The sequence below is a fragment of the Giraffa tippelskirchi genome, chromosome 10 (genome assembly GCF_054371585.1).
Source record: "Giraffa tippelskirchi isolate mGirTip1 chromosome 10, T2T-mGirTip1v1.2.pri, whole genome shotgun sequence".
NCBI lineage: Eukaryota > Metazoa > Chordata > Mammalia > Artiodactyla > Giraffidae > Giraffa > Giraffa tippelskirchi.
In genome coordinates this window covers 107,133,565-107,142,384 of record NC_137284.1, presented here as the reverse complement: position 1 = coordinate 107,142,384, position 8,820 = coordinate 107,133,565, and the positions used below count along the sequence as shown (strand labels likewise).

Below are 8,820 nucleotides of genomic sequence, written 5' to 3'. Positions count from 1 at the left end.
TGATATGCATTTCTCTAATAATTAGTGATGACTGACATCTTTTCAAGGAGAAGGCAATGGCACCCCACTCCAGCACTCTTGCCTGGAAAATCCCATGGACAGAGGGGCTTGGTAGGCTGTGGTCCATGGGGTCGCTAAGAGTCGGACGACTGAGCGACTTCACTTTCACTTTTCACTTTCATGCATTGGAAAAGGAAATGGCAACCCACTCCAGCCACTCCAGTGTTCTTGCCTAGAAAATCCCAGGGACGGGGGAGCCTGGTGGGCTGCCATCAACGGGATTGCACAGAGTCGGACACGACTGAAGCGACTTAGCAGCAGCAGCAACATCTTTTCATGCGCCTCTTGGCCAACTGTATGTCTTCTTTGGAGAAATGTTTATTTAGGTCTTGTGCCCATTTTTTCAGCATAATGGAATGCTCCATGAATTTGTGTGTCATTCTTCCACAGGGACCATGCTAATCTTTTCTGCCTCATTCTAATATTTTAGTATATGTGCTGCTGAAGCAATCACTACAATACAATTTCATATGTTGTGTGTATATACCAAATTTAGATTGTTTCCAATTTTTTTGTTCTTATAAATAGCTCTGAAGTATGTATATTTATGGTTACATTCTTTTTGCAATTACCTGCTTATTTACTTCATTGTCGTTGTTATTCAGTCACCAATTCGTGTCTGACTCTTTGTGACCCCATGGACTACACCACGCCAGGCTTCCCTGTCTCGCACCATCTCCAGGAGTTTGCCCAGATTCATGTCCATTGAATTGGTGATGCCATCCAACCATCTCATCCTCTGTCGCCGTCTTCTCCTTCTGCCTTCGATCTTTCCCAGCATTAGGGTCTTTTCCAATGAGTCAGCTGTGTGCATTAGGTCACCAAAGTATTGAAGCTTCAGCTTCAGCAAAATCCTTCCAAAGAGTATTCAGGGTTGATTTCCTTTAAGATTGACTGGTTTGATCTCCCTGCTTTCCAAGGCACTCTCAAGAGTCTTCTCCAGCACCACAGTTTGAAAACATCAATTCTTTGGTGCTCTGCCTTCTTTATTGTCCAACTCTTACATCCGTACATGACTGCTACAAAGACTATGAAAATTAAAGTGAAAGTGGCTCAGTCATGTCTGACTCTTTCCGACCCCATGGACTATACAGTCCATGGAATTCTCCAGGCCAGAACACTGGGGTGGGTAGCCTTTCCCTTCTCCAGGGCATCTTCTCAACCCAGGGATTGAACCCCTGCATTGCAGGCGTATTCTTTACCAGCTGAGCCACCAGGGAAGCCCAAGAAAGACTATAACCTTGACTATACAGACCTTTGTCAGTGAATTGATGCCTTTGCTTTTTAACACACTGTCTAGGTTTGTCATCTTTCCTGCCAAAAAGCAATCATCTTCTAATTTTATGGCTACAGTCACCAGCCACAGTGATTTTAGAGCCCAAGAAGAGGAAATCTATCACTGCTTCCACCTTTTCACCTTCTATTTGCCATGAAGTAATGGGACTGGATGTCATGATCTTTGTTTTTTTAATATTGAGTTTTAAGCTGGCTTTTTCATTCTCTTCCTTCACCCTCATCAAGAGGCTCTTTAGTTCCTCTTCACTTTCTGCCATTAGAGTGGTATTTTACTTGGTATAAATTCCTAAAAGAGGAATTGCTAGTCAGCCTTCTTAAAACCACCGAATAGCCTTCCAAAAATTTTCTACCAATTTATACTCCTTTTAGAAGTGTGTGAGAGTCTGTGTTTCCCATGCTCTGACAACACTGAGTATAATCAATTTTTTAAATCTCTACTGATTTAACTAGTAACAAATAAAGATAAAACTTTTATATTCACATGTCTTTAATTGCTAATGGAGGTCAAGATTTTTGCATTTTTATTACTATTTGCATTTTTTTAAAAATTGCATGAAGAGGTAAGACCTATAATGGCAGAGACTTATAACTTCCTGTTCATTTATGTCTTCCAAGCATCTACAACAGTGCCTGACAAAGAATAAGCACTCAATAAATATTTGTTGAATGAATGAAAGTGTTCAACAATTTCTAAGAGTTCTTTATCAAAGGCATTAATATTTAGGATAGATTTCAAATATTTTTCTCCATTTATCATGTACCTGTCAGCTTTATTTATCATATTCTTTCTACTACATACAAGTTTATAAAATTCAGTGTGTTTCTTCTTGTCTTCTCTCTTTGTGTCAGGATATTACATGCACCAGGACTCTATTTGTGTGTGTATACATTTTTTTCTAACTTTTTTTATGTTCTGAATCACGTGTACCTTATTTTACTCTATAATGTACATGCTTTTAGTTTTTTCAGATAGACAAATGTCTTCTGCAAAAAAGTATCTTTTTCTCTTTGTCAATATTTTTACATCTTATTTCATTTTCTTGAAATTCTTTAAATTGCAGGAAAATATATAAAAATAGTGGTTACAGTTGGTATCTTTGTCTTATTTTTTGACTTGAAGAGAAGTCCTCCTTATTTGGTGGCTATTTATTTCAAGATAGTAATTTCAGGATTCTTAAATTTTTTTTCTATGTTAGAGGTTTATTTTAAAAAATCTGGAACAGATTTTGGATTTTGCCGTGTGTTTCTAACACCAGTATTTTTTATATTTTGACCTAATATTTTCCTTGTTCTACTAATACGGTTAATTCTACTAATTTATTTCCTAAAATTATATCATTCTTATACTCACAGAATAAACTCACTTGGGCATAGTATATTTTTTAATGTAATTCTAGTTTTGATTTGCCAATATTTCATATAGTGTTATTATATTTTTAGTTATACATTTAGTCTATAGGCAATGGCAACCCACTCCATTCAACTTCAGCTTCTTCAGCATTACTCGTTGAGGCATTGACTTGGATTACTAAGATATAGAATGGTTTGCCTTGGAGACGAACAGAGATCATTCTGTCGTTTTTGAGATTGCATCCAAGTACTGCATTTAGGACTTTTTTGTTGACTATGATGGCTACTCCATTTCTTCTAAGGGATTCTTGCCCACAGTAGTAGATATAATGGTCATCTGAGTTAAATTCACCCATTCCAGTCCATTTTAGTTCACTGATTCCTAAAATGTCGATGTGCTTGCAAGATGACAGAGTAGAAGGACGTGTGCTCATCTTCTCCTGAGAGAACTTAAAAATTACAACTAGCTGCTGAACAACCCTCAACAGGAGAATGTTGGATCCCACCAAAAAAGGATACCCCACTTCCAAGGGCAAAGAAAAAGTCCTAGCATGATGGTAGGAGGGGAGAAATTGTGTTTAGAATCAAACCCCATACCTGCCAGAGATGCTGGGAGGGCTCAAACAAACCTTGTGCACAGAAGGAGACCCCACAGAGACTGAGCCAGACCTGCCTTTGAGTGTTTGGGTGTCTCCCGCAGAGGTACTGGCATCAAGGTCATATTAGTTTTCTAAAATAAATTGTAAAGCTTTTATTTTCCTCCCTTTTAGTAGATTTCATAGCAGAGGAACTATGTGTTCCTCAAAGAGGTACACATACGAAAGAATTTGTTAATACATTTGTCTGGATCCAGTACTTTAACAGTAGGTTTCCATGCTTTTTGTTCTGTGTAGACTCTCAAAATTCTTTTATACAAACTGGACCATTTGTATTTTCATTTAAAAAATTTCATTTAATAAGAATTTAAAATTTATAAACATCGAGATGTACATTATATTTTCTTAAAAGTTTTCACAATCTTTTTAATCTTGCATAAATCCATTTCTCATTATTGACATTTTATGTTGGATTTTTTTGTTTGGGGAGTTAGTTCTCTTTTCTCTCTTTTTCCATTTTTATTATGCTGTGTGGAGCTTGCCAATGTAATTAGCCCTGTTGAAAGAATGGATTTTGGATTTATCATCATTTCTCCACTTTTCTAATTAATTAATTTCACTTTAAACTTTATGCATCCTTCCTCCTGCTTCCCTTATATTTCTCTCTCTTTCTGGATCGAGTTAAATATTTATTCCCTATATAAGAATAAGCATAATGTTTGTTCGAATGCTTGTAACAGCTTTGAACGGGTTTAACAAATTCTATTTTGCCAAGATCCTTGGCTATGTGACCACATTAACAATATATTAATCTTTAAAATTTTTTTCATATTAAAAATTTAATAGCTTTATTGAGGTATAATTGATTTTTGAAACTGTGTATGTTTAATGTATACAATTTGATGAGTTTGAACATACATACACAGCATACAGCTATGAAGCCTTCACCACATCAAGGCGATAAACTTATCTGTCACCTCCAAAACTTTCTTTGTGCTCTTTTGTTTTGTTTTGTGGTAATAACACTGAACATGAGATTTACCCTCCTAACAAGTTTTTAAGTGTATTATTACAAGGTGTGCACAGTATTACGGTGTTGTTAGTCTTCATGTGAAAAGTCACCATCATTGGTTTCTGTGCTCCTTGGAGCAGCTTTGGGCAACTGAACTTTGGGCAGTTTGACTGCAGGAGGAAACAGTCTCTCATAAAAGTTAGAAAATGTGTAGGTGGGCTCTAAGCTGGTTCCCAACCCATGATTGCCTATCTGCTTCTTGCGTTTGCCTCATAGCCCAGTAAGATAAACTCCTCAATGTCTGTTACTCTGCCATGGTCTGAGCCTGTGGCAGAACCTACTCTGCCACTTCTTCAGAAACCGGACATGGGACTGTTCTGACTGTTGCCCTTCTTTGGATTTTTACCATTTTCAGGTGGATTTGCCCACAATGTTAGGAGAAAAGCGAATCCAGAGAGTGGTTTTTTTTGTGAAAGCACAGAACAAAGACGTCTAGCCCAGTAAAGGATAGAAAAAGCTTCCTGGTGGAGAAAATGGTGCCTGCTGGACCGATAGAGAAGGAACAGGTAAGTTTCAGAATGGGGAGGGGGACAAGAAACTCTTTCAATTGTCTGGTCAAATGCAGACTACAGTTTTTGATAGCCAGAGCTGTGGCCCTGAACTCTCTTTGCATACTACTAAAGTATAATCCTTAAAAAGTTGAAAATATGACTACTGTGAAAATATGAAAGGAATATGTGTCAGAAGTTTTATGTGACTCACTAATTAACTGAAGAACCTATTAGATATTAAGGTTGTTTTAATGGAGAATTTGAAGAACAGAGATATCTATCTATAAGCAATCAAGAATGCTTAAAATTGCTAATAGATGCAAAACTGCATCTATTAATATCTGAAAGGGCAATAAAATATAATGTTTGTAGTTATCTTTTCTATATCCACTGGGTGAAATGCATTTGCTTTGTTGTGGACAAGAATTGTTTGCATTATTATCAAGTTTTCTACAAGTTACTGCTACCACTATGGTTGGAAAATAGACCAATCAATAGAAAGACAGTCAAAAGTGTACATCTTGTAGGGCATGCTAGACAATGCCAAGCAAGCCACTGAGAGGACACTCAAGGTCTCTTTTGCCCATTTTCAAGTTTTAGACAGTTTTTACTGATAACCCCTTTTTAAATTGTGAAAAATAATAATTCTGGTTTCCAGCAAATTCATTATTGAGTGGGTCAAATATATGTACATCTCTGCCTCCCTGCCTGGATTCAGATCTTGTCTATATTCTAATAATCTCTACTGTGTGTCCTGAGAAGGTCATTTGGGTTTACTCTTGCTATCAAGGGTAACACATTCAACAAATTCTTCAGCTCTTGTCATCTCCCCAGCAGCCTTTTGTAGTCCTTTTAACAGTCTGCTGGGCTAAGCAGGAAGAGACAGGTTGCTCTGGGCAGTGTTCAACAGCACAGCTCTTTGTCTCTTGTTGTCAGCCAGCTCTGTCACTACATTGTTCTTCAGGCGGCATGCCTTTGATGGACTATCTACCCCTCATGTCTCAACACTCGGGGCAGCATTTGGAGAAACAGCAGCCCTACACTGTTCCTTCTCGCATAGAATAATCCCATTAGAATACCATGTGCTATCAACTCAATTCCATAGATTTGTTGAGAGCACTGTGAGGGAGTCCCAGAAATGTAAAGGCATGCTCCTTGCTCTCAAGGAGTTGTCTACCTGCTAGAGAAACAAGCCATACACAAGAAAAAATGACAAAGGCTAGAAAAAGAGCATAGAAAGAAGATAGGACCCAAATCCCTACTCCCCTATTTGTATGATCTTGGACACGTATTTTTTTTTTTTAACATCATTGCTGAGGTATAATTTGTATACCATAAAATCTACTCATTGTAAGTATGCATTTCAATAAAATTATTTTTAGTAATTTTACAGAACTGTGCAAATATCACTTCAATCCAATTTTAGAACATTTCCATCATTCCAGAAAGTTCCCTATGACCAGTCAAACCTTATTCTCATTCCAGCTCTAGACAACCATTGACCTCCTTTCCATTTCCATAGATTTGTCTTTTCTAGAAATTTCACGTCAATGGAATCATACAATATATACTCACTTGTATATGCCTGCTTTTCCTTAGCAAAACATTTTTGAACTTCAACCATATTGTTGCATGTATTAGCATACATTCATTCCTTTTGATTGCTGAGTTATATTTCATTTTATGGATGTACCACATTTCATTTATTCATTCACAGCAGATGGATATTTGGACTATCTCAGTTTTAGCCTATTATGAATAATGCTTCTGTGATCATTCAGTTGTTAATCTTTGTGTAAATGTATGTTTTCATTTCTCTTGGGTAGATACCTAAGAGTGGATCTGTTGGATTGTTTGATAAGTATCTGTTTAACTTTTCAAGAAACTGTCACATTCTTTTCCAAAGTGGTCCTACCATTTTACATTCCCATCAGCAATGCATGAAGGTTCTAGTTTCTCCACATCCTCATCGATACTTGTTATTATCTGTTCTTTCAACTATAGCCATCCTAGTGGGTGGTATATACCAATGAATGATATCTCATTGTGGTTTGATTTGCATTTTCCTAATAGTTATTGATGTTATACATATTTTAATGTGATGATTAGCCATTCATCTACCTTCTTGGGAAAAATGTCTATTCCTATCTGACCTATTATGTTGCTTATCTTCTTATTGTTGAGCTGTAAGTGTTGTTTATACATTCTGGATACAAATTCATACAAGATGTATGATGTACAAGCATTTTATCCCAGTCTGTGGCTTGTGTTTTCATTTTCTTAATGGACAAATTATTTAAGCTATTGGAGTCTAACTTCAGTTTTTGCATAGACATTGTGGGAAAATTAACAATACCTATTTTCAGAACTGTTGAAAGAGTTAAAAGAGGCAATAAATGCGAAAAATAGTTAGCACAGAGTTTGGAAATATTAGGAGGCTCCTGAATGCTTAATGAATAGTCTGAATATAAGAAAACATGTGGGGAAATGCCAAATTGCAGGTATACAATGAGTGTTTCACTTGTTTAGGGAGGAAAGAAATCAAGCAAGAGCTACAGATTCCATAGCACATAGTGGGAATAATACCTTGAGACAAGCATTGAAGGATGAAAAATACTGGACATAGGAAGGTAGTCCAGGATAGGGGACTAGCCAACAGGGGCACAGAGGCCAGAGGAAGCAAAGTGTGTGAGGATGGCAGGAAGAAGACCAATTTACTACAGACTGTGTTCTTCATACAGAGCCAAATATTGTGAAAGCCTGATGTGTTTATATTAGTAAGTAAAATAGGCATTTTGTCCAGTTCTCTAACACTTGTTTTTTTTAAGTGATATTTCTGTTTGGAAATGGGAAAAATCAAAGAAATAGCAAAATATTCTAGGCAATGTAAAGATATGTCATCAATACTGGGGAAAAAAAACTCTGCAAACGTATTAGTTGACGTGGAAACACTGTGGTACCTGACAAGGCTGGTCAGAGGAGAGGGCCTAGGCCAGCTGCCCCAGCTGTACACTTGCTAGGGTCATGAGTCATCATGCAGTCTTATAACCTGAGCCAATTTAAAACTGAGACCATGTTGTCAAGGACTCAGCAGCAGCCAAAGACAGATTTAACAACCAGAATCACTAAATCAGGAAACCCAGGCTGTTATGAAAAGAGGGTAAACCCCAAAAGTCAGGAAGTATTAACCACTGATGTCTGTTTGAGCTTACTACATACCTGGGACAGGGTCAAGTTTTTACATGAGTGTTCTCATTTAATCTTTGCTCTTTCACGTTAAAAAGGTCCTGTTATCGTCCCCATTTCACAAATGAGGAAACCAACACTCGTTGAGGTTAAAATACATGGTAGAGCTGGGAGTTGAACTTAAAACCATCTGACACAAGCCCTTACCCTTAATCACAGTCTCTCCTGACCATGTCCCAGGCTGGACTCACATCAATGGCAAGAATCACTGCCTGTTTCTCTTGGTATCCTCATCAGTCAGCACGGGACCTGGCATAAAGGCAGATACCTAAGAGTTGTATACAGGAAAGAGACTGGCAGGGACCAAAGCCAAAGCAACATCTGACATCACAGTAGAAAGGAAGCTGAGCACTGCATACCCTAGGCACAGGTAGTCAGCTGTGAGGTGGAATACAGGAACATCTGGCTAGTATGAGTTATGAGTTCCAAAGTGTAAATCATCTACTTCTAAACATCCATTTGAGCAGTTCCAGGTTTTGCCCTCTATAGTAGTAACTCCACTTCACCCCACTTTATTTCACAGGACTTTGTGGAGCCAGTCCCATAATTGTCCTGCTGGGCATTGCATATGACCCAGGGTCCACTACAGGAATAGAGTTCAGTAGGAGAACATCACACTTGCAGCTGCCTGGGAGAAGTTGGAAACTGCTTCTCCAATCTGCATTATCCTGCACAGCATGGTGGTTCAGGGTCAGCCACACCCACCTTT

At 37.8% G+C, this 8,820-nt stretch overlaps 1 non-coding gene across 1 annotated transcript; it reads right to left on the bottom strand.

Moving 5' to 3' along the window:
- Nucleotides 1-405: 405 nt before the first annotated feature.
- LOC145524917 (U6 spliceosomal RNA) lies at nucleotides 406-514 on the bottom strand. The gene has a single exon (XR_014067949.1). It is a non-coding gene; the product is annotated as a U6 spliceosomal RNA (small nuclear RNA).
- Nucleotides 515-8,820: the final 8,306 nt, after the last annotated feature.